Source organism: Nothoprocta perdicaria, unplaced genomic scaffold (genome assembly GCF_003342845.1).
Source record: "Nothoprocta perdicaria isolate Ctin4 unplaced genomic scaffold, notPer1 scaffold_270, whole genome shotgun sequence".
In the NCBI taxonomy this organism is placed as follows: Eukaryota; Metazoa; Chordata; class Aves; order Tinamiformes; family Tinamidae; genus Nothoprocta; species Nothoprocta perdicaria.
This window is the reverse complement of record NW_020455500.1, coordinates 300,184-321,552: the sequence shown is the minus strand read 5'-3', so window position 1 is coordinate 321,552 and position 21,369 is coordinate 300,184. Positions and strand designations below refer to the sequence as shown.

General features: G+C 44.6%; 1 protein-coding gene across 3 annotated transcripts in view; it reads left to right on the top strand.

Moving 5' to 3' along the window:
* HTR2C (5-hydroxytryptamine receptor 2C) overlaps positions 1 to 21,369 on the top strand; it is a 152,955-nt gene that overhangs the window by 90,669 nt on the left and 40,917 nt on the right. For 2 of the 3 annotated variants that reach the window (XM_026040946.1, XM_026040943.1), the window contains exon 2: positions 6,475 to 6,863. The gene's annotated coding sequence lies outside the window, so the exon portion shown is untranslated. Of the gene's footprint in view, positions 1 to 6,474; positions 6,864 to 8,967; positions 9,175 to 21,369 lie in introns of those variants that run through there. The other variant, XM_026040944.1, reaches the window with a different exon arrangement.

Here is a 21,369-nt window from a genome sequence, read left to right as displayed (position 1 = left end):
GTCTCTAGAAACCGGCATTTTTCCATGTGTCTCCAGTAGCATTCCCCACTGGAACACACTAAATGCAACGCATTGTTCTGTTGCCTGAACTCTTAAGATTAAGTGCAGGGTTTTCAAGTGATTGAGCATCAGAAAACATCATTTTTCAGCCAGCCTCGCACTCAGTCAAATTAGGAACTGAACCATTGCCTTTCCGAAGCGCTCGCAAGGGGGATTTGAGTTTTCTTCATGAATAAAATTTTATCCCCGCTCTTATTTTTGCTGTGGAATGATGTCCCTGTTTAACATCTAGGAAATTTTTTACTCCTCCAGAGCAGTAAGAGGCTTTTAGGGATGTAATTAAATGAGGATTTTATGTTTCTCCTGGGAACTTTCTGGGGGGAGTTGATTTTGTTGAAAGAAGAGGGATATGATGTAGCTGAAAAAGTCTTTTCAATGAACGGAGTTTGATACCGCAGAGGCACAACTGCAAGAGGTTGTCCAGCCTCAGATTAGGAGGACTGCTATAAATTTATTTATAATACCGTGTTCTCCAGGTTGGAGCCATGCTTCTGCTACCTCAAACTTGGTACAAGTTAATGGCATAGAAATGAATGTTGCTCATGAACAGTATTGATTAAATTTGGAGCTACTGGTTGTTGTAGGAGATTTGAATTCCTGAGCCGGAGACCAAGGGGGATAATTCATTGCAGGGCTGCAGTCTGCCTTAACATTTCGGGTACTTAATCCAAGATGCAGTAGCTCAAAGGGCCACCTTGAGGTGATAGCAAGAGGTGTATGCAAGAGTAAAAGGTTGACATTAAGAAAAAAGAAAGTGTTTTGGAAAGACCCTTGAGATCAAGGAGTTGCATCTATTACTATGAAGAATATTTGGAGCCATCCTCAGAGGCATCTGGTGCCCCAGGGACCCATTGCAGCCTGCAGTAGAGACCAGGACAGCCCAGGCTGTCAAAACGTCATCTCTTTTGGAAAAGGCAAAAGAAGCCTTGTCTTGAAGAAAAACTCGAGGAAAATAGAATACTGCTGGAATTGCTTTTCATCGACCAACACTTGGCAGCACATTTTTTTAAACTCCTAAGTGCTTTCCCTCTCAAATGAATATAATTAAAGAGATTATTTACATGCTTTAAAATAATGCGTAGTGATTCTATTAGCTTAATGTGGTGAGGTTTTTTTTCTTTTTCCTTTTTTCTTTCTTTTTTTCTTCTGGTTGTAAAGAAAGCAGAGCATGCACAGCCCAGCCACTAAAAGGGAGGCTTTTAAATATCTGAAAATCGGATTAATTTAACGGGAACTGGCTGATCTTTAACAGCAAGAGAGGTGGCATCAGGGTTTGCCATCCAGTCTAAAAATTCATTTTAACACTGGGCATCCTGTCCCTTCTATCCTCGAGTCAAAAATAATGAAACCTGCATTGCATACAAGTAAAAATACATATTTTAAGTATAGAATTGGAAGTAAATGATCTTCACTTTTAATTCCTCTGTATAGTAATTGCTGCTTGTTTGGGACTCCCACCAGGTGCTGGGTAGACCCAGCTTTGGCCTAACACGAAGTGCCATTGGGTGCACGATGGTGAGCAGTGCTCAGGGGTGGCTTGATCAAGTGGTCTGGAATAAAAATGATTTCCAGAAGAGTTATGAAACGCTTTTAAAGGAGTTTCTATCTCTTCTGAGCAGTGCAGTCCTGGCACACATTCAAAAATCCTCAGTCAGCATCTTTACATTRAAGGGGTTTTTAATGGTTCTTTTAATTACTTCTGAAAATTGTGCCTGTTTCAGGTTCAAGCTGTGTTCAGCTGTTGGTTCTTGACCGTGGGGATTAACCCCTGCTCCTGATATAATGAACTGAAATTCCCGCTCGGCTGCCTGGTTTTGGAGTATGAGGGCTGCAAGAGTCATGAACATGTCGAAGTGTCAACGTTGGCAGCTTCAGATCTAGAATTCAACAAGCTTTAGATGCTCTGATGCCCCGTGATGGCTCTAAAGGTGTCTGACTGTCCCTCCTTGGTGGCCCTGTTGCTCCGTAGTGGCYGTGATGCCCCTGCAGCTCTGCTGTTCTCCTCCCTCCTTCGTTTGGGTGGCCTGTTTTGGATACCCAGGGATGCAGGACATGCAGCTTTCTATATATTCTCTGTTACCAGGAGAAGGACAACCAGAGCTGTCTCCAACATTTAGGCCTTTGGAGAGGTTGTTCCCACTTTGGGTGAGTGTTGGGTGCAGAGACCACCATGGGACTGGTCAGTGTGTTGGGCTGTGCCTGTCCCAAACCCGCGCATGGGTGACCCAGACTGCAGAGTGGGTGCTGTGGACCTGACCCATTCATTTAGTTGAAAATGGGTGAAAAAGGTAAATGATTTCAGCAGCACTATTTTATTGTGTTTTTCTTTTTTTTTTTTTATATTTGTGTGCAATTCATGTTGAAAACTTTCAWGAATTTAGATCATATGAGGGATAATGCCATAAAAGAGACACAACATCAGCTGCACTTGGCTTGATTTGCTTGAACAGGAATGTTACTTTCTTCATGTGTTGACTGATTTAAAGGCAGAGCATGCTTGAACATTGGCTATTTTTGTAGCCAATACACCTATTATTAAAAAAAAGCAAAAAAAAAAAAAAAAGCAAAAAAACCCACACATTTATATATATTGTTCTCAAATTCCAGCTTCTGCCCCAAAGCAGTCTCATGCCCTGACGTTATCCTGCTACCACGCCGCCTTCTTAATTAAAATCACTAAGCAGCTGCAGATTATATTTAAATATTTATAGAATCGGTTTAAGCTTTCAAAATAGATTAGATTTTGAATGGGGAAATGACTATCAACTCGGTGATCATTTTACTTCKGAGCCACATTAGGAACCGAGTCAGGAATGTGGTTAAAAAGCTGCTGCTTTTCGGGAGATGAAAAACTACCACCCTGCCAACTGATTGGATTTTTATAATGCTTGACATGTTAAATTTGAAGCATATGATTATTCCCGTTGATTTTCAGCTGAGTTAAGCACATGTAAAATGAGGCATGTATACAAATCTTCTCAGAGCACAAAATGTATAATCCCACATAATAGTATTTTTCTGGTCTTAAGGATGGWCCTCTCTGTAAAGAAAGTCTTAGCTTTAAAATGTATCACAAGAGTCTCTCCAAATCTACGGCCAGCATCATTTCAACAGCCTGGTGCCTTTGACTCATCCTTTTTCCCAATATCATCCTTAAAAGGACCAATCAGTCTGGATGCTGTTTTAAAGAATTCCAGGGAAAAAAAAAAAAATCAGGTTGGATGGGATCTAGGCGCACCCCCTGCTCAGATCCTTGTCCAGATGAGCTTTGAAAATGTCCAGGGATGGACATTGCTCCAGCCTCCTCGACATTCCCACTGGCATGGTTCTACCAAGAGAGTAGATGCCCAAGTATTTTTGGGGGSAAAGATTTCAAACTGTTGGCTTGTTGTTGCTGTTTACTCCATGGAGCGTTTTGTTCCTGGTGCATCTCCTCATTTTTTTGGGAGATCCTTCCTCTACTGCGTCAATTCYTTACCCACTTAAGGGTTATGAGATCCTACAGGATTTGGAACAATTTCAGGAAACTGCAGAATGCATTTTTCAAAGAAGTTAATGTTGGACAGATAATATGAGATCTCTATGAGTTTTCTGGATTTGGTTTGAGCTTTCTAAATATCTGTTTTGTAGTATTGCCCATTTTTCAGTGTCACTAGAAGAACTTGCAAGATTGAGCCTGTGTGTTCCATGTATGTGTTCCAACAGTAACTCATAACTTCCCTTCTAGATCCACTGGATTTTGTTGTGCATTATGAAGCCACTAAGACTGCTTGTGCATTGTTACTTAGACTTGAATGGAGCATATGTTTAATTTTTTCTTGGCCTCATTACATTTCATTCCTTGCTTCACTGMATCATCTGTCTTGTTAGTCCATAAATTTGATCTATTCTAATTGCTATAATTCTCTGTTTCTCCTCACTGCATGTCACCACTGAGACGAGTCATGTTGGAAATTCCATTTCTGGAAGGTCATTTCCTAGGAGATGCAAGGGGAAGAGCTGTGTAGTGCTGATCGTTAAGGCTGGCGCTTGTTATGCGTCTTAGCCCCAAAGCAGCTGTTGAAATCTGTTCTCTATTGATAGGAATTCTGTTCATAATTTCGGTAGCTATCACAGGTTGAGATGGCCACCCATGTGGATGGCTTGACTCTCCAACTGGAAGAGTCTTCAGTGGGATTTATGGCCTGTAGGCATGAAAAGTTGCCCTGTGTTTTCAAGTTGCTTCATGGAGGTGAATTGCCAGCTCAAAGTTGTTTTGATGAGAAAAGGCCTTTCCACAGAAAGAGATTTTTCTGGTACTTCTTGGGAACAGCCAGGGTTACGGAGCCAAGAACATGCCATGGCTGCTCCACAAAGGCATTCCTTGTGCAAGAGCACATTGTCCTCATGCTTGGCTTTCTTGCTCCTTCCAAGAGTGCTCGTGGCTTGGTACTTGATATATCAATGTCCATGTGGGTTTGTGGTATCGCTGACACCAGTACGTTTTAACAACGTTCCTGTTTTCCATGATTGCAAATGTCAATATCCACACTTTTCTTTTTAGCGCTGATACCTGTTCCGAGGCTGGCCTGGTGGCACAGGCACTGGTTGCTCTGACTTCTGCTCATTTGCTGACAGCGCTGGTTTTATTGCTTTGCCTCCTGCTCCTCCTCCTTTTGCAGCATTTATCACTTCTGGGTTAGGGCATGCATTGTGAGGGAAGACTAAGTGAGCTGGGCCTGTTTAGCCTAGAGAAGCGAAGACTGAGAGGAGATCTGATCAATAGGTACAACTACCTGAAGGGTGAATGTAGTGGCCACTACACTACCATTCTCAGTGGTGGCCAGTGACAGGACAAGGGGTAATGGTACTTGTTGAAACCCAGGCAGTTCCATCTATGAGGAAGAACTTCTTCACTGTGAGGGTGCACGAGCCCTGGCACAGGCTGCCCGGGGAGGCTGTGGAGTCTCCTGCTCTGGAGATCTTCCAAACCCACCTGGATGCGACTGGGTGCCCTGTACCCTAGGCAACCCTGTGTGTGCGGGGAAGTTGGACTGGATGATCTCTAGAGGTCCCTTCCATCTTCAACCACTCTGTGACTCTGTGATGATTCTGTGATGTTAGATATCCAGTGTGAACTTATGGGTACAGATCTCCACAGCTTCTTCATTTCTGCAGCAGAATAATCCCGGCTTGGTGCCACTTGAAGGCTCTGAGGTCTACTTGACTCAAAGTGTTGAGTTTTGTCTGTGTGGGTTTTTTGGGGGGCCACTTTGCACCAACGTCTATAGGAAGAGCTCTCCAGGACTCCAAGCCCTTCCCTAGGCATGGCTGCCTTGCTGGGCTGAGCCCTTGTTCTAGCCACCCTGGCCTTCAGGCATTGAGGCTTGGGGAAGAGACTTGAGAAGCTGCAGCTATTGCAAATCTTGCTTGCAAGGGGGAACTATTTGCTGTCTTGGGAGAAATACTTTGATATTAATGAGTGAGGTGAACGTGATGAAAGCTGGTTTTGTTTCTTGAATCCCCCATCCTGCTTTTCCCTTCTTTCTGGTGTTTTGGACTGGTATCTGGTCATGCTGTCAACACAACCACATAAACAACATGGAAACTCGCTGAGCTTCAGCTGGATTACCAAAGGGCATTTCCAAAGACATCTGATTCCATTACAGTAAAGTTCAACTCTACTGTTCATAGAGCCTTTAATTAATTAATGTATTTGTTTAATTTCATCTGGTTTAGTAGGACTTCTTTTTATGACCTTTTCCATTTGTTTCCATTCACGGGTGACTCGCATTATTTACTTCCCTGGCCTGGGGGTGCTGCAAAATCATATGTCAAATTATCCTGGCTTTGCTGCTCCGCTGGYGCTTGCAGAAACCCCAGAAACTCCCTGCAGCCCAGCAATAATGCTGCAAGTCCCCTCTGCTCATTTGTCACGTTTGCTGCTTTAATTACTGGAGCTAATGTTTGCAGGTCTGATCTCTCCAAATCGTGGGCAAGAGGCTAGAGCTCATTKCCTAGAGCTTGTTGGCTGCAATTGCAAGCAATTGCTTGCGCCGCTTCAACGGGGAGAAGAAATTTAGTTGTAAAACAGGCTGAAAGAAAAAATGAAGCGGGGTGCAGCATGGTGTGAGCTGTCCTGGGTGTTTCTGCACCAAAAGCTGCTTAAATCGGAGGCTGTTAATTGCTGGCAGGTTCTGATTGGAGTTACAGGGTTTAAATTACCCATGATTATGTCTGATCACAAAACACTAAAACCGTGGCAAAYGCGGAGTAAACCGCAGCTGATCAGGTCATCGCAATTAACAGGATTTTAACCAACTGGATGGATTTAATGGGAGTTTTGAATGCTGCTGTGCAGAAACCACACATAGGTTTAAATTTAGAGGAAGAGCYGAGATCTTCATTCCTCTCTCGTGCTCTGTTCCTCCCCAGGGCTCCCTGGTGTCGCTGTGATTCCCGACGGAGACCTGCTCAGCTCTGTGCTCTCGGAGCGCGTCCCGCTGCAGCAATGGTAGCAAGACCTCCATGCATCACCTGGRCGGACGTCCCCCGCTCGTGATCGTGTCCTGCATCTTCTTTGGAGCTACAACCAGCGGGACCCAACTCTGCTCGTTTCCAACATGCTGCCCTGGTCCCCTCGGAGCTAGCGAAGGCTGCCGGGAAGCAGCACCTAGGTGCGGGGCGAGTGCGATCCTCGTCCCGGTGCCCGCGTGTGTCCCCGCRCTGCGCTGCCCGCGAGCAGCGCCCTGTGACCAGCGCCTGATGTGCCCGCTGCAAAGAGCCTCCTTCCCTGAGCTCACGCGTCGCCTTTCGAGAAGAAAGTAAGTGTTGGACACTAAGTGCTGGGGAAGGTGTCGCTGGGTGCCTGGCTGGGAAGAGCTGCCATGCTCCGCAGGCCTGAGGAGAAGGCGAGGGGCAGAAGATGGTCCTCAAGGCTGGTGGTGGCCATGGGCTTGCACTGAGCTGCTTGAGAAGARCCAATGCTCCCAGGTGGGGTGATCCTGAGACTGTTTTGCAGGTTTATCAGCAGTGATGCCTTGGGTGCTCTGCAACTTCATACTAGCTCCTAGTCCTGCTATGCCTGTTGTTTTGGGTTGGTGGATACCTTAGCTGCGAAGCATCACATCAGCCAAAGCAGGTCTGTGCTCGCATGCAAAGACATTTGCTGTTCTTGGTCTCATTCATGTCCAAGGTGAACCAGAGAGATTTAATCCTCTGAGCCAAGTAGCTTCAGGCTCTCTGTCTGGAGCACAGAGGCCCTTACAGAGGTTTTGGTTTCAGCTTTGGGTTTGTTTGGAGCACTAGGCTGGAGTCCTGCTGGGAGCGCTTCAGCATGAGCTCCTCTGATTCAGGTAGAGATGGGATGTGTTTCAACCAGCGTGTGCTGGTTTTGCTGGCGTTGGCAGCAGAAGTAACTGGTCACCCGGAGAACAAACTTATGTAAAGAGCTGTTTATCCTAGGAGSAGCTTTAGTGGGGATGCAGAGGCTGTTATGCAAGTTGTGCTCACAGAAAACATTTGTTTCTCCTCTCCTGGAAGGGGTGGGGATTATTTTTGAGAATTTATGTAAGAATTCATGAGAAAGAAACTTTCTAGGGGAGACATAAGAAAAGGCTTGACAGCCCTGACCCATTATTGCTTGCAGATATGAAGGTTTGTGACTTTGGGGAGGGTATTTCCATGAGAATTCCAGCTGTTCGGCTGTGGTTACGGAGTTGCTGTCTAGCAGTAAAAATGCTTTGAGAGTAAAGGTTGTTGAGAACCACGCAGGTTTTTTATGAAGGAGTATTTAATCCTTTGGATGGCTGCACTAGGACTGCTGAATGTTTCTCTTAGGTGTGAAAAACCCTCCTAACCTACTGGCCCACTCTGCTTGTGCTGAGTGGGGAAACATGGCCATCTGATGTGGAGCCTACCTTGAATACTGCGTTTCTCCCACGCATTGGTTGCCCCTGAAGATAACATGGCAGCTTGCCATAAAAAATAGTGCCTTACCCTAGTTTTAAAACACCTTGTATTCAAGATTTTTTTCCASTTTCCTCCCCCTGACTCTGGGCAAACATCCAAGGAGCCTCTGTTTTCCTTGCCTACCTTCTAGCTTCCCATCCCTGGTGATACTTGCCTGCCCCAGGTGGAGGATGCTGCGTGGTAGGGTCAGGTTGTCCTTGCTGGCACTTGGATCCATCATCGCAGATGAGGATACTTCTCTTCCTCCAGGGATGGTTGGGCAGGAGGGATCCACCACGTGAGTTATCAGCTGCCCCATTGATTTCCTGCTGGACGTAGGATGTCCTGACATCAGTGCTTAGAGWCCAGGAGCAAGGGAAGCCACCTCCAGCTGGATTTCATACAGAGCTGTTTGTCTCTGAAAGTGCCAGCAGATTTAAATAGCTGCTGCTGTTGTCAACAAGTTCCTCTCGCGTGTTCTGCAACGATTAAGGTCCTTGGAGGTTTTGCATCACTTATGTTTCTCAGTGTAGCTACAGATTGCGAACATAAGGGTTGCATCAAGTGTATTAAATAATGAATTAAAAAGCAGAGGTTCCTTTTTTTTCCCCTCTGTGTACTTCGAGTAGCAGAATTCCTGCTGACTCTTATGTTTCTTGCCACTGAAAGAGATAACTTGATCAGGTAGTTAAATGTTAACTTGAAGCTTGCCAGCTTTCTCACTTGATGTACAATTGCTCTTRGGAACAGCTGCTGCTTTGCTGCATCCAGTGCCAGGGAGCGATTTGTCTGATGACTTCATGAACACGATATCCTATGAAAAACTRTTTATGGATTCATATACAGATGTGGCTTCGTAATTATTGGAAAAAAATATTTAATTTAAACATATCTCTCAAACATACCTTTGTTTGGTCCTGGAAAAGAGAGAGAAAAAGCAAGCAAGCAAAAAAAACAAATAAGGCTTGGACTTTTTTAAGGAATTGTGCTTGAAGGAATCACAATATGGGGTTTGGCCAAGGCAACTTTCTGCAGCATCGCAAGTTTGGAAACCTGAGGAACTGGCTTTCCAGCGTCCTATGAGAAGTGCATCCAGCCCTCCTCCACCAGTGCAAGTAGGCTGAAAACTTCTGGTCAATCGGAGAGCTGCCAATTAAASCCAAGGGCAATTAATGGCCCAAACAGGTAGGCTGTTGAGAATGGGARATTTTGGATCTGTATCTTTTGCTTTTAGTTCCTGTAGAAGAGCCTCGTCGACTAGGTGGCTGGGGAGGCTGGGATTACTGGTGTGCCCAGCATTTACAGCGCTTTAGTTCTTTGAGAAGAGGGCGTCTGTCTTCTCTATTGCAAAGACTATTGCTTTTTATGCTGTGCATAAAAACTCTTGGTCTTTTTCTTTTTTTTTTTTCCGTGATATTTTTCATTGAAGCTTCTTGCTGCTGCTTTGAACTACCTGTTTCCTATAGGTATTTTGATAAATGTTGCAAGAAGCCAATATCTGGGGACTGGCCAAAAGAAAAGACAGACATTTTAATCTAAATCCAGTTCCTGTAGTTCTTTTTTTCACTTGGTTTTAGAGGCTTTAATACATCCAGTATATTCATTTGTATTTTGGCCAGTTCTACAAATGTAAAAGATTACCAACCTTTTGTTTGGGACAGTTGGTACATTAAATTGCATGTTAAATTTTCTTTTAAAAGACATTTTTGATTAAAATCATAAGACTAGATTTCTTTGGAACTCCTTATCTTCACTTCTCAAAACATTACTCAGACATTTGCAAAAACTCGGATGAAAATCTGACCTTCCAAATCTGACCTTCCAATTTGTTGCACTTGATAAGACTTTATATTTACTGGGCTAACTCCTAATCTTGTTCTCTCCRTTTTTCTCTTGCTGCAAGTCCATTGTGCTCAGAGTAAGTGGGACCAAAATCAGAATTATTACATTTATTCTGCAGATCTTGATCCGAGGCTTGCTCTGTGTGCCTTGGGAAGAGTTAATCATTCATCTCCAAGTGAATCCTGACCTATATGTACACTTGGCTAATGGACTGTCCCAAAGTCTCAGCATTAGTTCAAGAAATAATCCGTAATCCTGGCTTTTGAGGGGCCACCTACCCATTATTTTTAAGCTTTGCAACTTGAACGTAGCCTATGTGGACAGAGATGTGATTATCATTACTGATGTCTCCTTCCCTCTGCTCGTTTGAGCAGCTCCTGGGTTGGCTGGTCGGTAATTGTAACGCCCCGGGATGATGATGATGGTCTGCAGCCTTGCATTATAGGTTGCAGGAAGGTATTTTTAAGCTAAAGCTGGGTATGTATGMAATGTCTCGGGATGTGTTTCTGCTCAGTTCTTAGCCTACTTTCCAGGCGGCTTTTCCTGGGTTATTTTTGGCTTTTCCTGACACCCATGAGCGTTCCGGGCTGCAGGGAGGTGAGTTATCGCTGTTGTGTAATGCCTGCCAGCAAAAAGGGCACGTTCACTTTTTTTGGGGCCAATAATAGCAGAAAAGCAGTTGACTCTTGCCCTGTTTCATTTGAGTGATGATGCTGACTGCTGGGGCTGGGTGACCTTGTGGGGAATCCTTTCAGAAAAGCAAGGATGTATTAAGAACAGAGGTGGATGGCAGGAGAGAAAATACCAAGTTCTTTGGTGGGAGTAGCAGCTACTTGTGCAACCATCCAGCACCCAGTGCCATTCTTTGGCTCTTTAGAAGGCCACTGACATTTTCTTATGAAAAACCATATTATTACTGTTTTGTAAGAGTCAAAAAAGGCTTCTAGACTAAAGAGAGGGAGAAAACTTCTTAAGACACTTGCTATGAGAAGAACAGCAGTGCTGGAAGTGAAGAGTATTCAGTACTTAAGGCTACGTTTAATATCCCCATTGTGACCCGCTGTAAGAAGAGAGATGAGGACATTAATGCCCAGGGTAGCCTGGGAAAGGATATGTGCTTTTAATCAACTTCCCAATAGTAGGATAATAAAAGCATTAATCCATTTAGTATTCTGCTTCTGCTATCTCTACCTCTTCTTCCAAGGTCAGGAAGAGAGTAAACAACAGGGATGATAAGCTCCAAAGGCACTGAACTATTGAGCAGTGAGCGAAATTGCATCCAGCAGTATGGATTGTTCCGCTTTTAGCAGCCCTTTTTGTAAGGGAGGCAAACCAGGTAGAGATCAGACAGTGACGTTTCCCATGGCACTGGTCTCAACGGGTTTCCAGCAGAGCCTGAGCTTATCTTGTGGTCCCCAAGCATCACTTGTCACATTCAGATTGGGCGTTTGGATCCATTCCTCTTATCAGGAGGTGACACTCCTTGACCCAGGAGCAGCAGGGTATGGCTGGATGTGTGAAAATGTGGATGGGTTGCACTGAAATGCTCTTGCTGGAGTTATTTTTATAGTTTTGGTGGGTTTAGTTTGTTCTGGTTTCAAGGAGTGGACTGGTTTCAATTTCTCTAAAACACAACAAAAATGGAAAAAATGTCATCCATACATACACTGATTTTTGCTGGTGATTTTTTTAGCATAATGGTTTGGATATAGTAGTGAAAAGCTGCTGTGATATTATTTAGGTATCCAGAGTGTGTTGAAGTTGCATGGTGGTGAGCCCTACCCCAGAGGCAGCCATGCCTTTTCCCAACTTCATTAGACAGGTATGCAAAAAATCCACAGCTGCAATATGGAGAGGAGCAATGGAAGAAGAGCAATATGGACATGGGCATCTTTTGTGAGCTCTTAACATATGAGTGACTGTGTTGGTCGCCTAGGTTGACCTCGGGGGCAGCTCCGTGACTCCAGGAGAACCTGCCAGGTCAGGAAGWTGTGTTGAGGACAAAGGAGCTCTATTTGCCCCTGGTATTTCCGACTCTCCTGCAATTCCTGCTTTGGGACTTCCTGAGCCATATCCGAGATCACMCTAAATCCCGGAGTGGGTTATTTTCTCTCCTTAGTTTGTTTAATTGCATTTTTAGACTCATCTAAAATTTAGGTATTCATGACATTCTCTGGCAGTGAGTCCAGCCAGTTTTAACAAGGCATTCTTGAGCATTTTTTGAGTTTTCTCGTGCTTGCTTTGGAGGATTTTCCTGGCGTAGCTGGTGGTGTCTGCTCTCCTGGCTGTTGCATGGGAAAATGCAAAACCTTTGGGACTGACAGCTATGCATTGGATTTCCTAAGGAGAGAAATTTATTCTAGCTGTGGGCAGGCAGTTGTATACTGCTGTCATGAGCATAGTGCTTCACAAACCATGTAAATATGTGGCTATTTTAACTATGGGTGCTGTGACTTTTACCTATGCAGACCCTTTTTGAATGCTTCTCTTGCCTCTAATTTAGTAATATCCTATGTGACTTGGCTGCATATTTTGTTCTCCTGCATAGAAAATGTGCCATTTAATGAGTTTATAATCTACTGCATTTTTATTTCAGCCTTGTTGCTTGCTTATTTTGATGTCACTTTAATTTAAGTAGAACAAGCAAGTTGTGTCTTGGAATACCAAATAATTATTCTAGAAGAGCTGTTTTGGTTAATTACGCGATGCAGCCAAGCCCCAATTTGCTTTACAAGATTCCTCTTGATTGACGAGGCTTCGAGCTGCCCTTAGAGCAGAGCTCCCTTGTTGAGCAAGGGAGGCGCATGAAGCAGCGTGGAGCATCCAGCAGTATTTCCTCATGTCAAGAAAAAATCAAACCCTGCTTTTATCGGCCCTTTTGCATCACAGAAAGTATAGAATTTATTTCCCGTGCTGGATCACAAGGGATCTTCTGATTTTAGGTGCTGGCTAGTTCCTTTTTCTCTCCGTGCTCTTGCTGTCAGTGTAAACATGCAAGTTTTATCGCTTGCTGCGGCACTGCAAAGATTTTGTTTTTGTGTATCATGCTGTGAACATCCAAGCCAAGTTGTTGACAGTCTTAATGTGTTTCACAGCAAATAAATTTCCTGCGGAACGGTGCGTTCCACCTTATCCTTTAGCTAATATATCAATTCTGCCTCAGGCAGAGGTGCTTAGCATCGTGTCTCCTGGTTGTTGCTTTTAATTTGAATTCTGTTATGAGCATTGAAGGAGTTGTCTTCATTACACTTGCTTTAGGTTCACAGTGGAAATGGTTACTGGGTGTTTAAAAATGGTACAAAATGCATAWAACTCCTGAAGCTCCGAGGAGCAACGTACAGTATTTTTTAACAAAATTGGACAACTTGTCCTATGGTAATTTTTCACCTCTAACAGCCTTTTGAGGCCTTGCGAGCAAGGAGGGAACCTGATTGAATTTAACTCTGTGAAAAAAATTAACATAGTGGCTGTGATGGGAGGTTCATCCCAGTGACCGTCCTGTCCTTGCTGGTGGCTCGGGATCCTCATCAGCTGCACTGGGAACTGGTGCCGCGGGTGGGAAGTGCAGAGCTTGTTCTCAGCAGACATCCTGAGCAGCCGGGGTGTCTGCAAGTGCAGGTGCCATTTAGTTTAGGCGATGCTTAAATATGCAATAGTTTCTTCTAGTTGGCAATGAGTCCCAGCTTTCTTYGGCAGTACTCGGCCTTAGTGGGTGATGTTGGTGGCAAATGCCTCCCGGAGGAGCGAGAATGCTTCACTGACTGCTTTTTAACCGTGCTACTGATATTTGCCTCTGCAAATAAGTCCTGTGTTCCCACCTGRAGCTGCTGTAACAGCACTGAGGCATGTGAGTTCAGTGCAGTGAGTTCTGTGTGATGCATTTCCAGCCATCTCATCTGCCCCTGTTTGGGGCTTTTCTTTTGCTAGTCTGACAAGCAGTGCGGTTACCAAAAAGTTCAGATTTGTATAAAAGGGGGCACTTTGCTCTCTGGTTGCAGCAAGATGCTTGTGAGATGCCTGCAGCCAGCAAGGGGGAGCGCGCCCAGCTGCCCTCCTTCCCTCTGGTTGTTTTTTTCACAAGATAAATCTTGGTTTATCCACTTGTAAGCTGAGTAGCGCCGTGCTCACCAGCGTTGTGCGGGCGTTGTGTGATGGAAAGGCTCTTGGAGACACCTCGGGTCACTGAGTTGCTTTGCAAGCGCTTGTAATAAGGGCGTCTAGCTAAATTAGCTGTCCTTGTTTCCACAGTAATTTCTCTGYAAAGACATGCCAGCATATTGGCATCTTCAGGATGCTTTGAGATAGGGTCACCTACAGAAAGAGTGTGTCTAAATTAACTCAGTAATTTTTCAATAAAACATAAAATAATGCGATGGATTTCTGTTTTACACTGGAGGAGAACCTCAGGGTCATCAAACTTCTGCGAGAACCATGAACAAATTGAATAAACTTAGGTGAATCATTAGCTGGTGTCTAGTGAGAAATGATAAATTTGCCTAATTGCTACTACTCTGGGGTTTCGGCTGGGTTTTATGGGATTTCTGGATAGAAGTGTTGGAAGAGGGATGGGAAGAGATGAGGCAAACGAACTGAAACAAAGCGAAAGCCAAAGGAAAAGCTAATCCCACTGCTGAGAAGCAACCTCAAACCTCATTTGCAGCCTCATTTGTCTGTCTTGGCTCAGTATGTCCAGTACAACACCTACAGTAATTAAATAGATGTTTGAAATGAGCTGTTGTTGGGTGGTGTAGGATTTTGTGTACCCCTTGTGTAGGATTTTCTTCGTCTTATCCATGGACAGTTGATGGTCTGCAAAGAACAGGCTGTTTATATGGCTTCTGCTCCTCATTTCTGATCCTAAAAATACATTCTGCTCCTCATTTCTGATCCTAAAAATACATCTATCTTCTTCTTCCTCCTTTGTGTAGTAACTGAGACTCCTGAGACTGACTGCACAGCTGTGAAGTGTAGGAATGATAAGATCCCTGAGATGAGGTGTGTGGCAGGGCATGGCCTGTGCTGTGGGAATATTTGGGAAGCACCAGCAGGATTCCAGCTGCTGAGAAGGGGTGTCTGTATCCCCAGGAGGCTGCTCAGCCCTGGACATGCTGCTCCTTGCAAACCAGCATCTGTTCCCCATGCATCTCGGTGCCTGTTTCCCACCCGTTGCTGTGTCTTAGTTAGGAACAAGCTGCCATTGCTTGTTTGGGAGCTTCTTTCTTGCTCTCCATGGTTGGGATGGATACAACTGGAAGGACTGTGCACATTTGCCTGTCCCTTTTTGCTTAAATGTTCAAGTATTTTAAGGAAAGAGCTTGTATTGTGGTAGCAAGGTACGTGTTCCAGCACGGCGTGCATGACATTGCAACTCATTTGGCTCTTACACTTGATGAGGGCTTGGTGCATGAAGAGGAACATGCAAGCAGAGGGTTTGAGCCCATCATCCATGTAAGGGAAAGTACTGATTAAAGCAGACATTGCTGTACAAATATGTGAGATATTTACGTGACCCTTTGAGTAGAGACTAAACATGGATCCTTCCTGCCATCCCTAAATAAAGTCCAAACTTTATTTCCATCTGTGCAGAGAGGAATAACTTGAGGGGGTGGCTTGCTGAAACAGCCTTGAACCTGCTGAGGTGACAGGAAACATGAAACTGTAAGGAGATGATAGGCTTTATTTAGGGAGACTGAGACAGCCAGAGCTAAAAGGGCTGCCTGTAAATATGCGACCCACCTCGCTGTGGGTATAGGTGTGATGAGTTTACCTGTAATGGGATTATTCAGTTCTCTGACATGCGTTTTTTTGGTGACCACGTGGAGCTTGACTGATACCTGGTGCAAAAACGGGGCTTTAGGCACCGAACAGCCCCTGGGTGATTGCACTGAATTACAGGAGTCTCTGAGCCTAAGGTCTGAGCCTGAGCCTAAGGTCTAAGCCCTTAGCAGGGCATCCTAGAAGTCCTTTGCAGAGAGGGTTAGAGATGCACTTGAGCTGGGATYGGTGACAAGCAATTCTGAGCCCTCGCTCGTGGCATTTGCACGAGTTACAGATGGTTGAATTTTTTGGCCTCTGCTTGGTGTCTAGTTCGCAATGAGTAGTTTCTGCTTTATCAGTAGGCAGCCAGTGCAGTGTCATTGCAGTGATTCACGCCCTCRCTATCAGTCTTTGTGCAATCTATCAGTCTGAAAACAGCCTTTCTGAAATGCCCGGGATGTTTTGCAATGAGAGAAAAATACKAGAAAATGGAGTGAGTTCTGTGGGTAATTAGGGGCTGGGGTCGGGGCCGTAGATGTGCTGAAATAGCCAGTGCTATAAATACCTTTGTAATGTTCAGGAAAGCAAATTAACATGGAAGAAGGGCCCAACTGTTTATCTGGCCCTGCCATAACCCCTAAATCTGTGCGAACAAATGTTTTTGAGCRGAATTAGCCCATTTGGCTATACAATCTGTACATTGTGTGCTTGCATGTGTTTGCAATAAATGTGAAATAAATGTGAAAAAGCTTCCTAGCACACTGCTGTGTGTGCAAATGCAACCCAGCTCTGCAAAGCACGTGCTCATGGATAGTGTCCATTGGTGGTCTTCAGACCAGTTCCTGAGAATACAACTCAACAGGTCAACCACATAACAGCATTCAAGGCTCTTGGTTTGGGCTTCAGAAGGAAAAAAATCCCTGGTGGACACTCAGCTACTCCCTTCTGGACCCCGTGTCCCTGTGGATATGTACTATCTACCTGCAAGTTGGGGGTGTTCCTGTTTCTGCCATGTCAAACCAGTGTGTTCCTTGTGTGTCAGGCAGATATGAAGCCTCTTGGTATTGGTTGCACATGGCTAAGCAGAAGCTAAGCTTAAAAAGAAAACCAGCGAAAAGGCTTAGTAGGTGCTTTTTTAACCCTGAAAGGTTAGGATTTTAGACTTTTTAGTCTTTCTTGCTGTTTTTGCAAGGCGTCTTTTCAGGTATTGTGGCTTGTAGGCAGCAAACTATTCCCCCAAAMTAAGGTTCTTCTGGGAAGACCATCTTGTACAATGCCAAGCTGCTCTTCCGTGTTTTATTTCTATGGGYGTGCAAAAATGCCTGAGATTCTTGGGGACTTCTTGTTTTCTGAGTCCTCCTCAGCCTGAAATGTGAGAAATGGGGTTTTGTTTTCCTGGCCTGCTTCCATCCTATCTGAAGATCAAATCCGAGATGACAAAGGTGCGCTTTCAAATTTCAGAAGCGTGTGAGCTTGGATTTAYGCCTAGTACAAGGCTAACAGGGTTGAGCACTTTCTAGCTAGGATTATCTTTCTCTGGTATGCAGGGTGACAGTTGACTCGCTTCACAGAAGAAGAAAGTAATTACATTTATTTTGCAGATACCAAAAATACTCAGCGGAGTGACCTGACCAGCTCATGATTTTCTGCTAGTGATTCACACGAGTCAGTCCCTTGGCTGAGGATGCTGGAGAATGACCTTTCCGTAAGAGAGAAAATCTCAATTATTTCAGCACACACTAAGCAAGCTGCCACCTTGAGCAGCTTGTGAGGGGTTGGCTGTGCTGAACCGAGCTCAGATACAGGCATGGAAATCCTAGACAAATCTTAGGTACATATAAACTTGCTGTTCTCTACTGCTCCAGGGCCTGCTAAGTGAAGAAACACTTATCTGTGTGGAAAAACTGTGAAAGATAAATGCCAAAATTGACAGATATACAGGGATTGTTGMATATTTGGGCTTTAATGTGTGCTCTTTTCCCAGGAAAGCGTCGATTCCAGGTAGAGCAAATGCATCTTGGCCCATAGTGTCTACAGTCCCAGCACTGGGGCAGGATCAGGCTCGTTAATGAGCAAGCCAGGAATCAGTGCTGGTTAAATCAAGTTTTGACAAGTTCTGAGGACTCTTAGTTAAACCATAACTAACAGCAATAGATTAAAAAAAAAATTATCAAGTAATTATTAGAGAACAATAACATTGTTAGGCTGCCTGGGCTATCCACCAAGGGCTGTCAATCAGGGCTGTTATGAAAAGCATGGCATTTAGGGACTGTCAATCATACCTGTTTGTAAGAGCCAGAGGACTTGAGGAATTGTTAAGCCTAAATTTACCCAAAGCAGAAATAACAAAAGCATCTGAGAGTTTCAGGCAGCCTTGAAGAGCAGTTCAGGGAGATCTTGCGTAAGTTCCTTTATTCATCTGAAAACGTCTTACGACACTGGGAGCTTGGGAAGGCTTATTTTCCAGTGAGCTGCCTTTATCTCACTGCTTTTAAAAGCTGCCTAAGCTTACCAAATCTGATAACAACAAAAAAGTAACTTTTATTAGGTTTCTTTGCTGTGAAGCAAAAAAGCTCGAGTTGGCATGCAAATCCCAGTGCTGACGCTAGAGCAGCTCGGCTTTTGGGGAATGTTTTGAACACTTCTGCGTATCCAAAACATTGCAGCAGAGACGGGCTGGAGGAGCTGAGATTTCTCTGATGACATTTTTCGGTAGCCTGGTCTCCTCAGAAACACATTTTGCGTTCCAAAAAAAGGGAATTTCCAGTGCTCTGTAACCGCTGTGCCCCTCCAGAGGCTTCCTGGATTTATTTGGAGGGAAAAGGAAGGGAAGGATTCCTTTCCCTGTTTTCTGGACGTTGTGTGGGTCTCTTACCTCAGTGTTTCAGTCAAACTCTTATTAAAAGCCTCTGACCTCGTGCTCCTCGTGCGTGAGTCACTGGAGCAGCCGAGGTGGTCCCAGCCTCGCAGAGGTCGGTGGCAGTGTGAGCTCAAGATTTACTCCATCGATGATGTCAGCACTGAGCTCAACTGGTGACCAGTGGTGGACTGATGTCAATCCCGGCCACTGAGGTCACTTACTTGCATCTTTTGCTTGGCCGCTCTTTCTAAGCATCCTCCGTGCAGGCTGGGCACCGTTTGCTCCAGATTTAGACATCCTGTTGCTCAGCATGTCCAATATTTGAAATGCTATTCGCAAATGACTTTGTTTCTGAATAAATCATGGGTTTTTCTTTCTCTGAAAGGCTACCATTGAGAGACCAGCGACATGCAGATTTATCTCAGAAGGTCTGAGCTTTTATCAGCTCTGGACACTGCAGGAACTGTAGGAGATGCRGAGCTCTGGCATCAAGCACTGCCAAGGCAAAGGAGTCCTCAAAGGATTTTTTCTTATCTGTGGGAGCTCTCCTTTGCCAGAGGCGATACCAGGAGCATGTTTGGATCAGGATGCCAGGAGCATCCAGTGTGTGGATGATTGGGACCGTTCTCAGGAAAAGGGCTGGTGCCCGGCATGGCACAGAAGCCACCGAGGCTCCTGAGATGAGTCCTGAGGCATCTGCTCCCTGGTTGCTGGAGCTGTTAGGTCCAGAGAGTACCATGGTATGTCTTTCTTTTAATTCTCTCCAAATAGCAGAATTACTACTGGGCAACTTTTTTGGTCCACAGCTGTTACTGAAGAGTCTAATTTTCTGCCAGAGATTCCAGAAAATGTAAAAATGTCAAAAATAGGTGAATTAAAATCCCACCAAGAAATAACCACGGGTCAGTTAAGTCATTTTGATATCTTGAAATCTTCAGTTACTGTGTAATTTTGCACAAAAATGCTTTGTGCTGCTGCTGTGTTAAATGCCATCATGAAAAAGTTATTTAAAATTTTAGGAAAACTGTCATTTTAAAAATATAAACATRATTTTTCTCCATATTTGTCCCCAGTACTCTTTTTTTGAGRAAAAAAAAATTTTGCAAGAAGAGTTTTGTCGCTCTTCCCAACCAGTGCCAATTTTCAATATTCCCTTTATTCCATCTTGCCGTCTGCAAGCAYGACAAGCACCATTGCTACGCAGCCAGGATTTGTCAGAGGTGTCGAGATAAAGCAGATTTCTCTTGAAGCAGATACAACACAGGCTTTATGGCACAAGAGCATCTGAGGAAATAAGCCACCTTTACCAGTCGTTAAGCAGATGAGCAGGACTGGGCCCTTTCACGCTTGTAGGGGTGGCAGCTGCTTTGCTGTCCCTTGCAGAAAGGGCTGGGGATCCATAGGCAAGTGGAGGGAGTGCTTTGGAGCACCAAGGAAGCACCTGATCATATATAGATGTGTTTACATGTACAGAAGAGTGTGTATAGATATATATTCCCATATCCTGACACTATGCATATATATTATTACTTTCTAGTTTTAGCTGGATGATGGGATGAAATCTTGGAAGGACTTATGGACTGGGAAGATATCTTCGTTTTCAATGACGAACCAGTCTGGTAGGGCCCAGGAGGGTCTGGTTTGGGCTGTTTTAAGCCCCTAAGCAGCGCAGAGCTTCCCATTATGGGGTCGATCTCACAAGTGTCACCAAAGGTCCCCAAGGTAAGAGATGCTCCTGGCACAGAGGAGTCCCCGAGGGCTTGTGGCCTTCACTGGGTTAATCTAAGTGAGGAATATTGAAGCAATGGGCAAGGGAAGGAAGACGTTTTAGTGCTCAGCTGCTGCGAGTGAAAAATCAGCACGCCGGGCCCGTCTGAGGACGCGTGGCTTTGTTTTGATAACTCTGCGTGAAGCACATCAGAGCAACCGTGTTCGCGCTGCCGCTCTTGAGAAAGAGATCTCCTCAATAACACTTCTCCAGGCAGGGAAAGAGGCGGAAATATGTTGCTGAAAGATCTTCCATTTCCTTGATCATAGCTCTGCCTGTGTGGTATGTGTGGGCCTTTTGTTTTATTGAGAGCCTGTCTTCGATTTTCAGAACAATATTGGGAAAAATATATAGGGAAAATATACAATCAGCTGCTTGTGTTTGGGGAAGATGTGATCAGACAGAGCAGACTGTTGGGTTAATACAGTGTAGTTTTGTCTGCTTCTTTTGTCAACTTCTCAATATTAATGCAGCAAACTTTTCTAAAAAGGAAGTCAGGATTTTTTTTTTTGTGTAGGTTTTTGTTTTGTCTCTTTGTAACTTTTGCCTTTTGTTTGAGTTTCTGTTGTGATGCTGGCCAAGGGAACTCATTTGCTGTCTTTTAGGGCAATGTTGCACAGMTAAGGAAACATGTTCAGCTAATCACCAAAGCAGCGTCTTCAGGAAAAGAATTGGGGGTGTCCAAACCCCTCTGTTCTAGCAGGCTTGCAGGGCAAGCTACGTGATTCCTGAGTTTCTTTGCACAGATTGTGGCTCTTTGGCTCATGTGACATTTCTGGGACGCTCAGCAGAGGAACAAGCACGGGCTCCCATGCAATAGCACCGTTCTCGTGCTCCGTGTCCCCTCCTGCAGCCCCCCAGGACCATGCAGCGCCYGGGATGCACCAAAGCTCGGAGCAGCGCCCTGGGGTCCTGCAAGCTTAAAATCTCTCTCGCAGCAATACGGGATCTTCCTTGGGGAATGCTGCAAGCCACATTATGTTGAAAGTGTTGAAAGGCCRATAGGAAACATAAAACCTGATTAATGAAATTTCAGCAGTTCGGRATATGGGGCTTTTGGAGAGTCTCTTGTTGATGTTTTTGTGTGCTGAGTTACTYGTCTTGACAGCCCATTAAAATCGTGAGTCAAGCGCCTAAAATCAGAAAATCCAGA